Source organism: Vigna umbellata, chromosome 11 (assembly GCF_029865625.1).
Source record: "Vigna umbellata cultivar VRB3 chromosome 11, Vumbellata_1.0, whole genome shotgun sequence".
Taxonomy (NCBI): Eukaryota; Viridiplantae; Streptophyta; class Magnoliopsida; order Fabales; family Fabaceae; genus Vigna; species Vigna umbellata.
In genome coordinates this window covers 241,670-260,971 of record NC_142175.1, presented here as the reverse complement: position 1 = coordinate 260,971, position 19,302 = coordinate 241,670, and the positions used below count along the sequence as shown (strand labels likewise).

At 29.6% G+C, this 19,302-nt stretch overlaps 1 pseudogene across 1 annotated transcript; it reads right to left on the bottom strand.

The window, feature by feature from the left end:
• Positions 1-9,132: 9,132 nt before the first annotated feature.
• On the bottom strand, positions 9,133-13,622 carry LOC148190675 (putative glucan endo-1,3-beta-glucosidase A6; annotated as a pseudogene). The gene is made up of 4 exons (XR_015782990.1): positions 13,551-13,622; positions 13,092-13,411; positions 10,560-11,530; positions 9,133-9,250 (listed from the first exon to the last, which is right to left on the bottom strand). The product of XR_015782990.1 is annotated as a putative glucan endo-1,3-beta-glucosidase A6 (transcript).
• Positions 13,623-19,302: the final 5,680 nt, after the last annotated feature.

Here is a 19,302-nt window from a genome sequence, read left to right as displayed (position 1 = left end):
TATTTTATTTATTTTTTTTTTTTTTTTTTTTTGCCCTATCGATGTTAAGTGATGGTTCTCTATTTTGTCCACAAAAACAAAGTCATATGAGTGACTCCAATATGACTACAGAGTGTGAGTGGAATATACGACCATTGTCCATAACTAGGGCAAAGAAAGAGTCAATTTCTGAATAAAAAATAAGTACAAACAGATTTTGGAAAGAGGTGCTTTAAACCTAATTTCTGTCATCAAACCTTTTTTTATGTTCGGGTCCCAAAGAAAGAGAATAAAAAACAAAGGAAAGGAATGGGTGATTTTATTAATTATTTAGCAAAAAATGAAAATGATAAAGAAAATGTTTGTATAGTTGACATCAAATATATTAGTAAATAAATATATGTGCAAGTAAGAATAATTTATACCATAGTTGTAACAATGGGATATGATTCATGATGGAGGAATGGAAATTTGGTACATTTTCGGGAAAATAATACATCATTTTACACATTAAAAAATGACTCAAAAATTATTGTATAAAATATTATTTTATTATTGATTTTATACGTTGAATATGTTACATATTAATAATTTTTTTTGTAATAGGTTAGAGGAAATAAATAGACTTTTAAGAGTAGAAAGTGAAGTTCTTATTTATCAAATATTTTTAGTATTAGATTTGGGGAAGAATTAACGGGAAAAAAAAAGGAAAGCTTTACTAAGATACATCTAATGGAGTTTCTGTCAATTTGTTTCTATATCACTCTGTATCTAAACTCTCTTCTTCTTCTCTTCTTTTTTTTTAGATTACATATAGTTGTTTAAATTCCATGTATTATATTTGTTAATCTAATTATAATTCACTATATTTTGTTAATATAAGTATAATTCACTTCTAATTTGTTAGTAATTTTATCTTTGTACTTAATGTTATCATATATTATTGAATGAGATTTTTTTTCATAACAAATTGAATCGCCTTATGAGTTAAATACTTATAAATAAAATATTTTGTCCATGTGTTGTTTCATGCTTCTTTTTTCTTTAGTAAGAAAACTCTTAAAGAAATACTAAGATTCTTTTATTCTTAAGAAAAGAAATAATAATACTTGTAACAATTTGAAATGCACTTGTGTAGGAAGGATTATTTATCTGAGAAAATTTTTTCTTAAGTTCATTGGTCATCTTGAGAAGAGTTGGACTAGTAGTTCATAAGATCGTTTTGTCTCTTTAATTAGTAAACCTTCATTCGTTATTTTCGACGTCCTTAATTGAAGAAATATGTGTTGATCATTATCATATATTGGAGGTAAAAGACATGCAAGTAAGAGAGGATCTCTCAATGGAGGTGTAGTTTGTCTCCTTAGAGGATCGTCAAACAAAGCAGCTTAGAGGAAAGTCCATCAGTTCAACTAAAATAGTCTAGGATATGAAAACAAGTGACTCTACTTGGGAGTTAGGAGGATATGAAGCCATCGTACCCATATTTGTTATCAAGTAAGTCAAATTTTCAAGCTCAAATTTTTTTGTTATTGGAGAGTGTTAGATATATGGGTAAAACTCATGCTCTTTATCATGAATTTAATGAGTTGTTACCCCTTGCCTCTACTCATGCCTAAGAAATATAGCAACGATAAAAGTTCTTCATGATATTGGCATTACATGGCCTTGCTAATAAATATTCTCATTTCTGTTATCAGATTTTGAGTTCACCTGTTGTACCCATTTTGACTTCTACTTCTTTCACTCTTTTACATGTACCTAGTAAACCCATCAATGATAAACATGTTTTGATTGAAGATTCCTCTACATAGGCATCTCATGGTGATGGTCAGAATCACTCTTGCAAGCCAAGAAAAGGACATCACAAGTGTAACCACTATGGTGGGCTAGGCGATGTGATCATAGATGGGTCAAGACCTAAAGAAAACATGAAGAGATACAAAAAAGTAGAATAGGTTTCATGGCTTATATTTTGGCCTTTAGTAGTATACGTTGTTTCTTTATTTTTGTTTTATCTTTTTTAAGAAGATTATACATCATTCTTCCCTTTAAAGAGCAAGCAATGTGGGATTTCACATAGTTTATATTTAAAAGGAAAAAAAGATTTGATAATTCTTCACTTAGTTGCTTGTAACGCAAGTTATCTCTTGCATAACTTTAGTTTTGATCTTTAAGTTAGTTAGGTAGCTTATATACTTTTAGGATGATGTAGAATTAAGAGATGTGGGACCTAAAACCTGTTTTGGATGTTACTTTTCAAATTTAAAGTTTCCTTTCCTTTTCTCTCTTCATTTTTTGCCTTTTAATTCCATTTATGTTTGTGCTTGTTTAGTTCTTAGTTTCCTTTCCATCTAGGTAGGTGATTCCATATCACTAGGTCACAAGATTGACAAGTGTTATGCATTACATGATCATTGTCCTAGCTCTGTTATTGTTGTTCAAATTGCTCCTCCCTCATAATCACTTAGGGATCCTCCTTCATCGGATAGTACCAACAACTCTGTTATTTTTAACAAATTTCTCAAATGGTATAAGAATCAACAACCTTATAGTTCCATTGCATCTATAACATGCACAAGTACATCTTTTTTTGTTCTGACTCCATCTTCTTCTCTTGGCCCTTGGGTTCTTGATTTAGGAGTCGTAGATCACATTACTAGTAACAAACATTTGTTTTCCTTTTTATCCTCTTCGGATCCTTTACCTTTTATTACCATTGCAGATGGATCTAGAAGGTTGGGACTATTAATCTTTTTCCTTTTTTATCCATTTATAATGTTATTTATGTCTCTGGATCTCCTTGTAACTTATTATCCATTAGTCATCTTAGTTATTTTCTTGATTGTGTTATTTCTTTTAACAAATATTTTTTTATTTATAGGGTCGGAGCTAGAGACAAGTGATTGACACCATATGTGAGTCTCATGGTCTTTATCCTCTCTGCCCTTCTACACATGTTGGTATGGTTATGGAGTCTCCGTCTCTTCTTCATGCTTAGTTAGATCATCTTAGTCTTGCCAAATTGTATCAGTTTGTTTCTAGCTTATCTAAGTTGTCTAATTTGGTCTATGAGTCGTGTCAATTAGGAAAACATATTTGTAGTTCATTTCCTCATAATGTCTCACAATGTGATTCGTCTCTTTTTGCCTTAGTTCATTCTAACATTTGGGGACCCTAGTCGTGTTAAATCTAATTTAGGTTTTCAATATTTTGTTACTTTTATTGATGATTATTCCATATGTAATTGGTTATTTTTAATGAAAAAATCGTTCTAATTTATTTTATATCTTCCAAACCTAACCTTTTATAATAAATTAAAACTCAGTTTGATGTTTCTATTCAAACTTTGCGAAGTGATAATAGCTGTGAATATCTTTGCCAATTTTTCAAATACTTTATGGCTTCTCATGATATTCTCCATCAAACTTCATATGCTTATACACCACAAAAAAATTGGGTGACTGAGCGCAAAAATAGTCATCTTATTGAAACAACTTGCACTCTTTAAATTCATGGTAACATTCCTCAATATTTTTGGGATGATGTTATTCTTACTTTATGTTATCTATTTAATCACATGTTCTCTTTGATTTTAGATAATAAAATACCTAATTCTATTTTATTTTCTCATGAACCCTTTCATCCCTTACCTCCAAAAGCTTTTGGGTCTATTTGTTTTGTTTCTAACTTTAGTCTTGGTTTTGATAAATTATCTCTTCGATCACATAACTTTATTTTTATAGGCTTTACTAGATCACAAAAAGGATACAAGTGTTTTTCTTTTGTTTCTGCAGATGTCACTTTCAATGAGTCTTCCTTTTATTTTAACTATCAATCTTATTTTGATATGCCTTACTCTAATATAGTTAGTATTCCTATTATTTATCCTCCTTCAATTGTGCCTAATCCACCAGGTGTTTCTTAACAACCACCAAGTGACTTAATTCAAGTTTCAATTACTTTGTCTCCTCTGGCTTTGACAACCGAGTTTACACTTCCAATTATCCTCCGAAAAGGTATATGTTCTACCCTAATATTTTTCACATTATATTGCTTTAAGTTATCATAGATTGTCATCACCTTTTTATACTTGCCTTATGTCTATTTCTTTTGTCACCATCCCAAAATCGATCAGTGATGCCTTAACCCATCCTTATTTTCTTCAAGCCATGCTAGATGAACTAAGTGATCTTTAGAATAATGGAACTTGGGAGCTTGTCCCATTACTGTCTAAAAAAATTGTTGTTAGTTACAGGTGGAAACTAGGTTGATGAATTCAAAATATGTTGTCCCATTTCTTAGGTATGCATTGGATATTTTAGAGAAAACTAGGTTGATGAATTCAAAATTTGTTGACACAGCCATCGATCATAATACTAAACTTCTATCAAAACAGGGAGAGCTTATGTCAAACCTCGAGCAATATAGTTACCCATCTTGACATTTCCTTTGCAATTAGTGTGGTAAGTCAATTTCTTAATTCACAGTGTGAAGATCATTGGCATGCAGTTATCTGTATATTAAAGTACATTAAAGGATCTCCTAGAAAGGGTTGTTATATGGTTCAAATAACCATACAAGAGTGGTTTGCTATTCAGATGTTGATTGAGTAGGATCTCCTACTTATAAAAGGTCTACATCCGGATATTGTGTCTCCATCGGTGGTAACTTGATCTCTTAAGAAAGCAAGAAGAGAAGTGTTAAGATATAGTGTAGAAGCATAATATAGAGCTATGACCTTAGTCACTTATGAGCTTGTTTGGCTTAAGCAATTACTTAAAGAGTTATAATTTGAAGATGTCACTCAAATGAAACTTATATGTGAAAATCAGGTTGCTCTTCATATTAGTTCTTATAATGTTTCTTATGGGAGGATGAAACACATTGAGATTGACTATCATTTCATTCGAGAGAATATTATATCGGGAGATATCAAGACTGAGTTCATTAATTCAAATGATTAGTTAGCAGATATTTTGACTAAGTCTTTATGGGGGAGATAATTAATTATATTTGTAACAACTTTGGTACATATTATTTGTATGCATAGCTTGAGGGGGAAACGAGGGAGAGAATTAATTATATTTGTAACAAGCTTGATACATATTATTTTTATGTATAGCTTGAGGGGGAGTGTTAAATATATTAGATTATTAGATATCTTATTTTTATATTTTATCTTTAGTTAATTTGTTATTATTCCTTATTTATATTTTAGGTTTAACACATATTTCTTCTAGTATAAATATAGTACCCTCTATCTATATTCAACACAAGGGAGATTAATCCTACATAGTTTTTACTATATTGAACAGGGAGAATGTGAGAACATAGAAAAGTGTATTTTAGGAGTGATAGTGTTTTAAGATACTAACACTCGATTATTTTAATGATAAAACACTTTTATATATTAGAGAACTCATAAAAGAGTTTCATTACTTAAAAACACTTTACTCTCTATAAATCTTCTCTAAGAGCTTTCTTCTTTCTCTCTAAGGTATTTTACAATCTATTCATTCTTTTGAAGATCGAAGATTGTAGGATTTCTCTTGCAGCAAGTTTGTTAAGATCAACATATCAATTTCTTCTTTAGAGGTAAGTTAGTTTTCAACTCTTTTTCATCATCTTCTTTGTTTCATTTGGTTGCATGCGTTCTTGCTCACATGTGTCATTGTGTTGTGTTTCTTCAATCTCTGTTGATCAATGTCCTTATTGGCATGGTCATATCATTTTGATGTTGCCTCTAGGTGTAGAAAGGGGGTACCTTGCGAGTTAGGAGACATTTATCTTTTTGAGTTGTTGAACAACTTTGTCCAAGTCAGGGAAGCTAGTCTTTGATTCTTTTGAAGTATTACTATTAAATTGATAAATGCATGTTGGTGATTAACTTCATGTTGGAAATGAACTTTAGTTATTTGATGAATTGGATTCATTGTGAGCATGATTTATTTCACTTGTATGGTTTGAATGTTTGATTCATGAAATTTTGCTTATTTGTGCTTGATTTTGTGTGACTGAGAGAATTTAGAATCTGAGCAATTGAAAAAATTGGTATGAGTTTTCATGATTAAAATTTTTTTGAACCAATGCATCAAGAAAGAGTACCAACTTGAGTAATTGATCAAGTCAAAGTTCACTTACAATCACAGAATTATCAATTGTTTGTCAATTGATACAACGTTAGAGTGGCATTTGAGCGCCAATTTATATTACAGTTCTAGGATCCTTTAGCTCTAGGACGTTGAGCGACAAAACTGTTGAGTGTCATCTTTGCACTATAGTTTGAAGTAATTTAGTTTCAAGATGCTGAACGCTAGAAGTGTCGTTAAGCACAACATTTTGTGAGAAAATGATACTAAACGCATAGTTATCGTTGAGCACAAACTTTTTGCAAAATGTTTAGCGTAAGCGCTACGTTGAGCGTCACTTTGTATGTTGGATATGTTTTCATCTTGACTATTTAAGATATATTTTATAATAGATTTTATATATGTTTATGACTAATATTGTGTTTGATTAAAAGTGAGTTATATGGTTGTGGACTATTATGATAGTTGAAAGAATTTCAAAGAGAAATTGTTTGTGGTGATGATCTATGGTGTATGCATGACATATGGAAGTATAGTAAAGAGGTATCATGAACTCTAACAACTTTCTTACACTCAACTAGAGTAGAATGAGTTATGTGGTGAGAATCGCAAAAGGTCCTAAGCATTGGACTATTTGGTCATAAACGTGAAGGGGACAACCACTAGTAAAAAATAAGGATTTTAACTCACCCAGTTGACATCGGTTTCATCACAACCGAAGCATAAAATGACGTGGTGACATTTTTGTAATTATCACAAATATATGCCTTGGCTTAGAGAACCGAGGCATAAAATAATTGATTTAGCGGTTCTTTGTAAAACCGAGGCGGTAGATACTTATTACCTCGGGTAAAAAAAAATCGAGGTAATAACATAACTGAATTTTTTTTATAGACTTTAGACAGTGATTCTTTATAGAACCGAGGCAGTAGAAGCTTACTGCCTCGATTAAAAAAATAACTGAGGCAATAAAGGTTTAAATTTCACGAACAGAGACATTTTTAGACAGAAGACCTTCTTTTAGGTTTAAATTGCGACGTTGCTCTCGCCCTTGGGGTCTCTCCACCAATGTTTTGTTCTCTTCTTCACTCCTTTGTCATGACTTCACAAGAAGCGGGAAGCACCAATCTTCATCTTTTTCTTTTCTTCTTGTTTCGTTTCGCCTCGTAGTGAGGGAGGTGCGAACCTCCTTTTCCTCTTCTCCAACACTAGTTCATGTTTCACATTCCCTCCCTTTCGCTTCTCGGTGTTGGTTCGTTTTTGCTGGAATGTAGGCGACTTTGACAGCTTAGGCGCATCTTTCTTTGTCGCGATGTGGTAGCAGTGGCGCCTCCGCGAGGGTTCGTGTTCTGGTGTCTTGGCGGCGAAGGGACGTCGCGTCTAACTCGAGCTTTGGGTGGTTTCCTTTGTTTCTTTTATACAAATTGATGGCATGAAGTTTAGGGTTTCTAACCTTGTACCGATTTGGGATTTTATTTATTTTTTAATATGATTCATGCCTTTTGGGGCTAGGGTCTGTGCTTGCAAAATTTTCTTGCAATTTGATATTTGTAATTAGGGTTTTAATTGTTCTGGTTTTGGAAATTTCTGTTCGAGTTGGGTTTTTTTTAAAAAAAAAAATTCTATATAAGAGCACGTGATTTAAAAAAATAAAGGGTTTTGGCATCGGTTCTAGCCTCAACCGGTGCCATAGACCCATGTTATTACCTGGGTGTAGAAGAATTGAAGCAGAAACCTTAGGCATATTACCTCGGTTGGAACCGAGGCCAAAAGTCCCCACCTTTTTACCTCACCAGTATAGGCCTCAGTTCGAAAATCGAAGCGTATTGTCAAAAACAACTGTTGTTGTTTCTCTTTGTTGCACTAGTGAACCTTGTGAGTAGTAGGGTGATAATTCCTTTGTCCATGAATGTGTAGAGTATAAATACTTAAAATGCACACTTACAGTGAAGTCCAATGTCAAAAGCATGTAACCGGATTGTGTCCGATGTTAATTGTTTGTGCAATTTATTATGAGTTATTATACTTTATGCTTGTTTAATTTATAATTAATATAATTTATGATAATTCTTTTGTGTGCACTAGCTTATGTTTTATATTCTTTATGTTTTACAGAAAGTTAAGTAATGATATGTCTCTAATGGAAAACGAAAATGTTGTTTTTTTAATTGTTTTATATATGAGTTCTTTCCTTTTAAATAAACTCACATACTCTATAATTAGTTTGTATATTTTTTTATTATATTATTTTTGTATAATTGTATTAATATTATATATATTTCTAGTTATCTGTTTTAATTTATATTTTATAATATTTTATTTAATAACTTTATATTATTAAATGAGATATTAAGACGTTGTTTAGGATGAACAATATAATATAAAATCAATGTTATTGTCGTTATCTTCTGATATGTTTGCATTACCTTTTGGCTATCTTTCCATAAAGCTTTTAACATAGTTTTACGACGGTGGTTTATAAAAGCATTAGATGAACCTTATATATAAGGTTTGATAGGTTGTTCGATGAAAAGATTTTCCAAAATGATTTTAAAACTCTGTTTAAATATCTCCATTTCATAAGTTAACGTGTTTTTGTGAGTAATAAAATAAATAAATAGTTTATATATATATATATATATATATATATATATATATATATATATATATATATATATTATATATATATATATATAAACTATTTAAAGTAATACATTAGAAATTAAACTTGTAAAATTTAATTCCAACAATTTTACTTATGTTATTTTAGTTATCCCGTTGTTTAAATATTATTTATAATATCATATATAAACAACAATTTGACTTACAGGATAAGTATGAATAGAAATAAAATGAGATGTTTGTTAGATAAAATAAAAATATATATATAAAGTTGACTATATTAATTTTTAAGTATTTTATTTATTTATGTTTTACCTATCCTTATTTATTTATTTTTACAATTTTTATTTATTTTAACCAAATAATTTTTAATTAATTTTATTCTACCAACTTATTTTTATGTATTCCATTTCTTTTATTTGTGTGAAACATGCTAGGAAAGAAATGCAATTATAAATAGATTAATAAATATGACAGGACAACTTTTGGCGACAGTTCGTTTGATTTACAGACAGGTATTCAAAGCGTCACACTCGGGAACTTGCAAGAAGCATAACCTATAAAATGACCAAAAAAAAGAAATTATATTAGATAAAATAAAATATAGAAATGATGGATAATAAGTAATACTAAATGGATTCACCAATTCGAAACATGTTTGAGAACTTTGTTTAGTAGGAGTAATTTATTTATTAATATTTTCAAATAACTATTATTTTAAAAAATAATTTTTTTTATTTTCTCCATTAACTTTTTAATAACAAAAAATATTTATATTTAAAATATATATATCTAAGAAGAATTTTAACATTATACTAAAAACTAACTTGCCAACTTTCATTGATTCAATTAAATCTATGATATGTACTAATAAACTTTTTATTCAAATTCATTATTTTCCACTGAATTAACTATTTCTCTTTTTGATTGGTTTCTCTTCAAATCAGTACAAACCAATCTTCTATCTTCTATTTTTAAATTTGGATTTTGAATTTAATTTAATACGAAGCTCCAGTTTACTCTTCTTGAATTAATTGGTTTTAAAATAAATATAATGTTTAAATACTAATTAAACCTACTTTATTAGTTTCCAAAAAAAATGTTGAAATCTAAAAGAATTTCTATCAGAAAAAGAAGTATATGGATACATAAAATATTACAGAAAAAAATCTCTAATTATAAACCTAATATGCAATCCATAAACTAAGAAATTTTAAAAACTGTAGTACTAAAAAATTAATCCCTAAGGAAATGACTATTTTGTCCGTCAATATCATGAACGTGGATATTTTTTGTCTTATAACATTATTTGTGTTTTCATGATATAGTTAGTCTTCAAAAAACATTAATTGTGCTTAACTTAGTCCTTGTTTTCATGTTTGTAGCTTTAAAACAAAACCAGTTAATTTTTTATTTAAAAAATAAAGTTTTTTTATTTCTTTTCCGCAAAGGATTTCACAAATTTTTACTATCAACTAATTAAAATCATTCTTGATATCATATTTTAAATATTTACTGTAAAATAAATAAATTATAACATATGAAAGTTTGTGATTAGATGATAGTATAAAAAAAATATTTGGACAATCTGTGCATATATTGTATCAGTTTTTAATGAATAAAAACTGATTATGATATAAATAATCTAATAACTATTTTAGAATTTTTTTTAAAAGAAAAAAGCTAATTTATTTCTGATTAGTCATAAAGTTCACTTTTTAGAATATATTTTATATTCTTTTAGTTGGTTTAAAATATACGAATAATTTGAAAACTTAAAAGTGACTTATTTTAAAGAAATTATAAGAAATAGGCCTATTACGAAACCACTTTGCAAATTTACTAATTCTGCAAAACAAAACTTACTTGGATCCTTTGCTGTTTGGGTTGCAAGCCCATTGAAAAAGCACGTTCCTCCCACGCGCCTAAACTGCGCCCAATAAGCACTGAACGCGTAATCGGCATGACCCGTCACCGAATCGGGTTTATAACACGGGTTCCCAGGTTGAATCGGGTCACACGTTCCATTTCCCTGCGAGCAAGCATAAGATAACGCCGCCGCCACCTCCGTCACATTCGCCCCCTCTGCCACTACACACCACGCCTTCCCTTTATAATCCATCGCCGGCGGTACTGGCGCAAGCTCCGACTCCGGAGTCCTGCCGGAGAGATCAATGTCGTAAACCCTCGACTCGTTCGGGTACAACAACCCAAAATGACGCTCCGAACCTAAACCCGGCTTTAAGTTCTCATTATAAGCGAAAATATGAAAGCCGGAAGAACCAAACCCGGTCGAGCCGGGGTTCCCAAAACCGGTTTTTGGGTAAGCCTCTTCACTACGTTTCTGTTATACGTGGCAGCATTGTGGACGTTGGCGCCAACTTGGTCCAAGTCTCCCCCATTGGGCCAACCCGTTTCGGCGATGAAGATCCGAATACCCGGGTACCCGAGACGTTTCATGGCGAAATAAACGGCGTCAACCATCTGGTCGAACAGGTTAGTGTAGATTAACCCAGTTAACGAGTCCGTTACCGTGATGTTTCTGGACTCGAAGATAGTGTAAGGGAGGTTAATGTTGGTCGGGTCGGAGGCCCACGCGAAAAACGGGTACACGTCTAGGAAGAAGAAGGAGCGTGTTTTGTGGAGGAAGTGTAACATTGGCTTGATTATGGGAAGTGCTATGTCGTTTCTGAAAGTGCCGTTTGAGGGTGGAAACGACGATTGCAAAACGTCCATGGCGTGTGGAGTTCCGATTTTTACCTTATGCAAACGGAAAACTTTCAGAGAGTGTGAGATTCGGTGCATCGCGGGAACAATGTGGGCCCATGTTTCGTTGCCTGTGATGTGATGAGAGAGAGTCAATACCAAAATTAAATGAATTAATCAAATTTATCTATATACTTATAATTTAGGAACGTCAATTTTAATGAAATTTTTTAATTTTTATTTTTCAAAAAATCATGGATAAGATAAAGAATTTAGAGAAAGAAGGGACCAAAATCCTCTCACCAAGATCAAATTCTAAATAGTTTTCTAGCATTAATGAGTTATCTCATATTGTAAAATCGACTTTTCAAATATCCAATTGTCAACATGAAAAAGTAACTTTAGTATGTAGTAAAGAGTGTTGACATAATTACTTTTCGAAAGGAGTTTATTGAGGAAAAAAAAAAAGTCAAAATGTGTGTACATCAATTAAAAGCTCTTGTATTTGCTTAGATTGACGTATGCAAGTTGAAACAAATAAATATATAAATCTGCACCCAAATCCTGAAAATCTGTGACTTAATTATTTTAATCTTTAAATCTAAACTACAAAATAAAATATTACCAAAAACTATTTGTTCCTTTTCGTCTACGTTATAGATAGAATTGAAAATTAAGATGGCGGATATTTTACACTATTCTGCAAAATAGAAAAAAGACATATGTTTTGAAAAGTCAAAGATTGAAACATATTACACCATTAGTCTTAAGTTACAAAAAAAAACATTTAAAAACATTTAATTCTATATTTTACACAGAATTAAAGAACTTGGTTAAACTCGTTGTTTTCAAAGTCTAAGACCCGTAAGACTAAGTTTGTAAGTGAATTATCTATGTAAAATTTAGCTTGACTCTATTTATAATAACACATCTAAAATAATAAATCTATTTAACAAAATTCCGTTAACAAGTATAAATCAAATACTCGATTATATATAATTTAATTATATACATATATATATATATTATTTAGTTTAAAGACCAGATTTGAAAAATTATATATAAGATGTTCGTATGTGTATTTTGGATTGGTTTTTCTGAACTTAAAATAAGTGTTTTTAAATGATTTTTTTTTAAATACCTATTGTGTAAGTGGATAAAATTAATTTGCTTCTTAAAAGAATAAAAGGGTATTAAGTAAGAAACATATTTTACCACCAAAAATATATTATCAACAATATCCGCCTCACATACTCCAAAACATCAGTTTAAACCTATAAAACCTTTTTTTACTATATTAATATAATATAAAATTCCGAAGTTTAAATAAGATCCTATATAAAAGAAAAATTATTTTCCATTTTAAAAATTAATTAGAATGTAAACTTTATAAAATTCAATAATTGAACAAAATATTAATTAAATATTAGTCTTATAAGATTATTTTAATATATTTTTTAATTGAAATAAATATTATAAAAAAATAAATAAGGATATAATCCAATTACAAAGAAATAGATTAATTAATTAAGAACAATTAACTCATCAAGACAATTTACCTTGCATTGTCTGATATTATAATAGTTTGAGCGTTGAATACTATCATTTTAATGATTGAAAAATTATAAGAAGTTAATTTGAAGAACTAACGGAATCTGCTTAAAAGTGGCAAAAAGCTGGTTCGAAACGCACCTGTGCTGCTAATGAGTTCGTTGCCGACGAGGAGGTAGCGGATGAGCGTTTCTGGGTAGAAGGGTAAGATGTTGGATCTAACCCATTGGTTCGAGAATGTCTGGTTGGTGGAGGCGTTCACCACAAGCTCGTTCGGTAGCATGATCGACACCTGAATTCCGTGTTCCGAAGCGCTTCCAGAATTTCCGCGTTTGCGTCGTAGATTTTCACGCGCTTGGCTTTCAGAAGCGACTGTATCAGACGCACCGAGATTCTCGGCGGAGGAAGGTTTGTCCCCAATCGCCCATAGTTCACTCCCACTTCCCCTGAAATATCACCTCCTGTTTCACGATCCAAAATTTCAGAATCCATAACCTTCTTTTTTTTCCCATGTGAAACGCGATTATAGATTCAAAATGCAAAACCAAACACATACTTGATTCAAATATATTTGTAAGTTTTGGTAGGAAAATGACTTACTGGATATGGAGAATGAGAAAAACAAGATGAACAGAGAAATCACTGCTACGGCCATTGCATGAAGTTCAAGATATCTTTATTTTTTCAGCTTTAAGATTATTGGATTTTGAATTGTTTATATTTTAATTAGAGTTCAATAGTTCTTTTTGTACAGTAGGTTTAATTTTTATTTTTTTAAGTTTAGAGATTTTTTTAGTTAATTTTAAATTCTAGTTAACGTTTTTGTGATTTTTTTTAAACTTTTTAAGGAATAATTTTAATATTTTTCATAATTCCATGTTGAATATATCCAATAATAATATTGACAGGATAATATAAATTTAAATGTGTTGATGTGATAAAATAATATTGTGCTACAATGTATTTCTTTTAAATAAAAAATTTGTTGATTATGAATAAAATTTGTGATTTAATTTGTCGTTGCCTTGTTGTAGGGAAAAATATATATTACTAAAAAATGAATGTTTATTGAGAGATTGAGAATAGTATATTGGTGGGTTTGGAATATTGTGAATGAAAAGGACTTACGAAGGTCCCTTCGTGCCAGATTAGAGTTATTATGGACCTTCTTCTGTAAGGGAATAATCAGAGTAGTTGACTAGACCTTGAGATACTGTTCTATCTGCTTTTGAAAACAAAGACATTTTACCCTATCAATTATTATTTTTTTAAATTACTCATTATAGTTTAATAATGTAAGTTCAACCTTTTAGTATTTAAGTATTACGGAAATATTGATTTTCACGTACTAAAAAAATATAAATTAAAACTATTTTTAGCTTAAATATGAATCGATTTTTTCTATAATGCTCATTAAAGGGATGTTCATTGGGCTAAATTAGTTGATAAGGTTTATTTTACATGATTGTTCAAATAAATTGTGTATTTTAATTGGTGAATTTAATGCTACTTTGGAAAATTGTGAATTGTTTAGTTGATAACCTATATATATATATATATATATATATATATATATATATGATTCCCTAAAACTCATGATGGTGTAATATTGTGGAATATATTTCATACTTTAATGGATTAATATTTGACAAAAAGGTTCATAGAGTACCAGTTAGAGTTCTTTTTTTGGGTAAAATTCTATAAAGAGATTAGCAAGTTTTTAGACCATACAATAGTTATCTAGATACATTTTCAAGTTGTTATATTTATTATTTATTTTTAACAAGTTAAATTGTGGTAAATGTTTTTTTAATACATTTTGGCGTGTCGTGACAAATATTATATAATTATATTATTTTTATTATTTGTAGAATATTTATAAATGTCATATTAGCTATTTCTAAGAATTTTGAATACACCTTCCTTATTGTTTATTGGTATATATGAATTTTATCTAAGTTATTAACCCATTGTAAACTAATGAGCATGATTGTGATCATTTCAAAAAATAATTAACCTTAGGATAAATCAAATATAGAGTGTGTGTGATAATAGCTAAGTGAATTTACCATATAAAACATTGACACATTAATAACACTAATAAAAAGAAAGTCATCAGTAATTAACCACAATTTGGATTAATACAAAAAAAGATTTTTTTGTAATTAAAACATACCTATATGTCTTATATTTTTTATGACAGTAAACTTTATATTGAAGCAACAAAACCACACGAAAATATTGTTCATCAAACAAATAATCACCAAATGTCAATCATACCTAAATTAAATATATTTATCGATATTTAATGTCATATTAATTATGTAACATGTGTAATGAGTTAGTTGTTGTATTTGCATTTAATATAAGCAGCCTTCCGCATATTTACAATTAAGATATCTTAAATTGACAAATACACAACAAATTAAGATCAAAGAATAAAGTAGTCAAAGTAACCAAATGCTTTAACAAGCAAAAAAATGATATCAAAAGATGCAAAAACCAATGCTTCTAAGTTACGTTTTGGAACTTTTTTTTGAGTATGTAACACGTGTAATATCAACTGCAATTATTTTATATAAGAGAATACTGAAAAAAATATAGAAAATAATTTTGAAAATGATAATCGGGTTCGTTATATTTAGAAACACAATTGAAAGCACTTCATTAATCCTTACACTGTATAATCGATTAAATGTGCATACCAATTACGAGATAATTGAAAATATATTGAAGATTTCTTGGTAGGGTTAGAGACATAAATCAAGGTGGATTTAGAGTAGTTCTTAAATACCATAAAGATTTCTTTATGAATATTTTGGAGAAGGAAAAAGTTTCTTGTAATCCTTTTAATCTTCATACCCCTGTTTCATATCTAATAAAAAAATATCTTTTTCTAGTTTGTAAGTTCATTCATTTTAAATTATTTTATAAATATTATTTTGTTGGTGTTAGATGGATGTTCAATTTTTTTAACTTTTATATTTAAACTAACTTGAAATAAACTAAAATAATTTAATTATAATTTTCAAAATACCAGCGTAATTAATACATATTATTTATTATTTAAAAATAATATTAAAATTTTCTACTTTTATCTTATTTATAATAATAGTATATAGAAACATTATGTCTTTTAACTGATATAAATTATTAAAAATATAAGTATTGTATGTTTTATTTTATAGCTAAGTGTCTAAAAGCGTACTGGAACTTAGTAGTTTTTGGGTTTTATAATGCTCAATGCCTTCTAGGATTGCTCACAGATGACATCAACTCCTAAACTTGATTTAAATGCACTCTAAACCCATTCACAATACCAGATTAGTATTCTTAACACTATATTTTATCAGTAAACATGTTTAGAACTTAGATTAGATACAAATTTACTCAATTAGATATGAATTCAATGCATAAAAATTAGTTTTTTTTTTCAAAATAAGAGGCCAACTAAGTCCTAAATGGCCTAAAGATAGTTTCTAAAACTGCAGAATTTTTCCAAAACCTAGAATTTGACCTGTCAAAACCTCCATTTTATACCCAAAGCTCACAATTCTTCTAACTTATTCCCAATCAAAGTTCTACAACAATTCATTAAGAAACAACTTTCACATCGTCAAACCAACTACACAAAAGTATTCATAAGTTTTCAGTTCAACACACCACTTTTACAAGTAACTCAACATACTAAATCTCACAATTCAATTATATTTCACCAATCAACCACCATATCATCATACCAACATCAAATATAACATGTCTATCAATTAAAATTAAATAAACTAGCTTCCCTTACTTGTTTGACGTTCGAAAGATACTACCGGCTCTAAAACATCTCTCACAGCTTCTAAGTCTCTATTTGTTCCCACAAACCACAACAATTTGATCAGGACAGTACAACTTATCAACAAAAAGTTTTAGAGAATACTCAAACCTCATATTAACAAAGAAACCACCCACATGCAAACCACCAAACAAGGTTGTTAAACTCGAGAGTTTACGTAAACTCGATTTGTAAACTCGTAAGAGCTTACTTTACATGAAAAAAATTATATAAATATTATTCTAATTCAAATAAATCCACACAATTATATAATTTCAAATAAATAAAATCATAAAAATATTGTTCATATAAATATTATAAAACATAGATTAAAACATAAATTGAAATATAAATTGAAATGTAAAAAAAAGTGTAATCATGTGATCCTCTAATAATGAATTTGATGTTCTTCCAAACATAAAATATGTTTTTTCACTACTAGACATAAAAACCATGCGGTGTGGTAGATGGCTTTCTTTAGAACTTAAACACAACAACATTATACTTAACAGAGGCACACGAACAACCAAACAGTGCATAAACCACTTTGAAAACAGTGTAGAGTTGAGCTTAAAAACATAAGAATTGTGAGATGATAAGCACCACTGAGTGCGAAACAGAGGCACACGAAGGAGGTGTGCGACCACTACTGATAAGGACATGGTGGGCGATGGCAAGCGAGGCACTCACGATGGCGAATAAGCGTGCTCACGACAACTCCAGTTAGGGTGCAAGTGAGACCGCAAGAAGGAACGAAGAAGATGAATCGAAAGAACGAGAGCAGTGTCTGTTGAATCGCAAGAGAGGAACGAAGAAGATGAGCTTCGTCACTGACCCTAGATCAGAAAACCTAATCTGGTGTGCAAAAAACGACTTCGTTTTACATTTTAAAAATTTCTTTACAAACTCACCAAATCGGAAGCAAGATCGCAATTTCAAGCGAGTCTACCTAGTCCACCAGCGAGCTTATTGATTCTACACCATTTTTGAGTTTGCTTCCGAGCTCGGAAGCATTGAGTGAAGTTGTAAACTCGACCGAGTTAACGAGTTAACTCGCAAATTTGATAACATGCCCCCAGATTTAATGAAAATAATAGAAATCAACTTACTTTTTAGCTGAAATTTATCGGCTAAAATTGAAGATCTCCTTTCAATGATCTCTCATCTTTAGATAAATGAGTAAGGGATTAAAATTTTTAGAGAGAAAGTAAAAAAAAAACTTAAGAAAGAATTTTAGAGAAATAAAACTTTTTAGATAATGAAACTCCTTGATACTCTATTACATCTACTACTTAATTTTTAAGGGTTTTACAAATAACATATGTATATTTTATTCTATAACTTTTCTCCATATCTATAAATTTAATAGCTAATTGATGGAAATAAAAGAGTAAAATATGGATAATTTTTTCAAATTCGAGAAATTAATTTTAGAGAGAAACATAATCTTATAAGTTTAATAGTCTCACTAATATGTTTAATAGTCCACCTAACTTACTTAGGTATAAGATGTTTAATAGTGTCATATGTTAAAAGTTGAAGTTAAATACATCTTCAATCCTCTTGTAATCTTTTGAAATATATTTTAAAAAGAAAAGACTCCTGACCAAAATACAATTGAACAAAGTACAATTTCAGTGAGAAATATAATTTAATATATTTAATAGTTTCACATAATTTAAAAACCGAAATACATCTTCAATACTCTTATAATCTTTTGAAATATATTTTAAAAAGAAAAGACTCCTGACAAAAATACAATCGAACAAAGTAAAATTTTAGTGAGAAATATAATTTAATATATTTAATAGTTTCACATAATCTAAAAACCGAAATCAAGTGCAATATAAATATATATTTGTACTTCTTTGATCCTTTAAGATGCTGGTAAAAGAAATTGTGAGAAATATAAGTGGACAACTTGTATAGATGATAAACACAAACAATAATACTCTAACAAACTTGAAGCTAAAACATCTAAAAATAAAAATGCAAAATTGTGAATTTTCCCATCAGTGCGAACATGACACGAAAACACGAAACACGAAGTGTCGGTGGGTTGTGGAAGATTGTTCCTTAGAAAGAAATGATACTGATGCATAAAGTAAAGTTGAAGCAGACGTTTGAATAAAGATAATGGCAATGCGTCAACTTGGTCTACTTGCAGCTTGGTGGAGAAGTAAATGGGGGCATTAATATAGACTTCTAGATAATATACTCACCAAAAATAAATATAAACCAAATTTTCAATGTTAAACTTAATCTTATTATTTTGGATTGGGCTAAATCTTATTCCTTCCATTTCAAACTGTTTTGTTCTAGCATATTCAAACAAAATTTCATAATAATTCACATTGTTACTTAAATGTTACAATTTTGACAAATGCTTAGCACCCTAATTAAGAAATTACATGTAATTTTTTTTATTGGGATGGATAAAAATACATAATTTTCAATAAGATTTCTCCTTTTAATTCTTTAACCAATATCTTGAAGAACACTCATTCCATTGAGTGTCATTTAGCAATC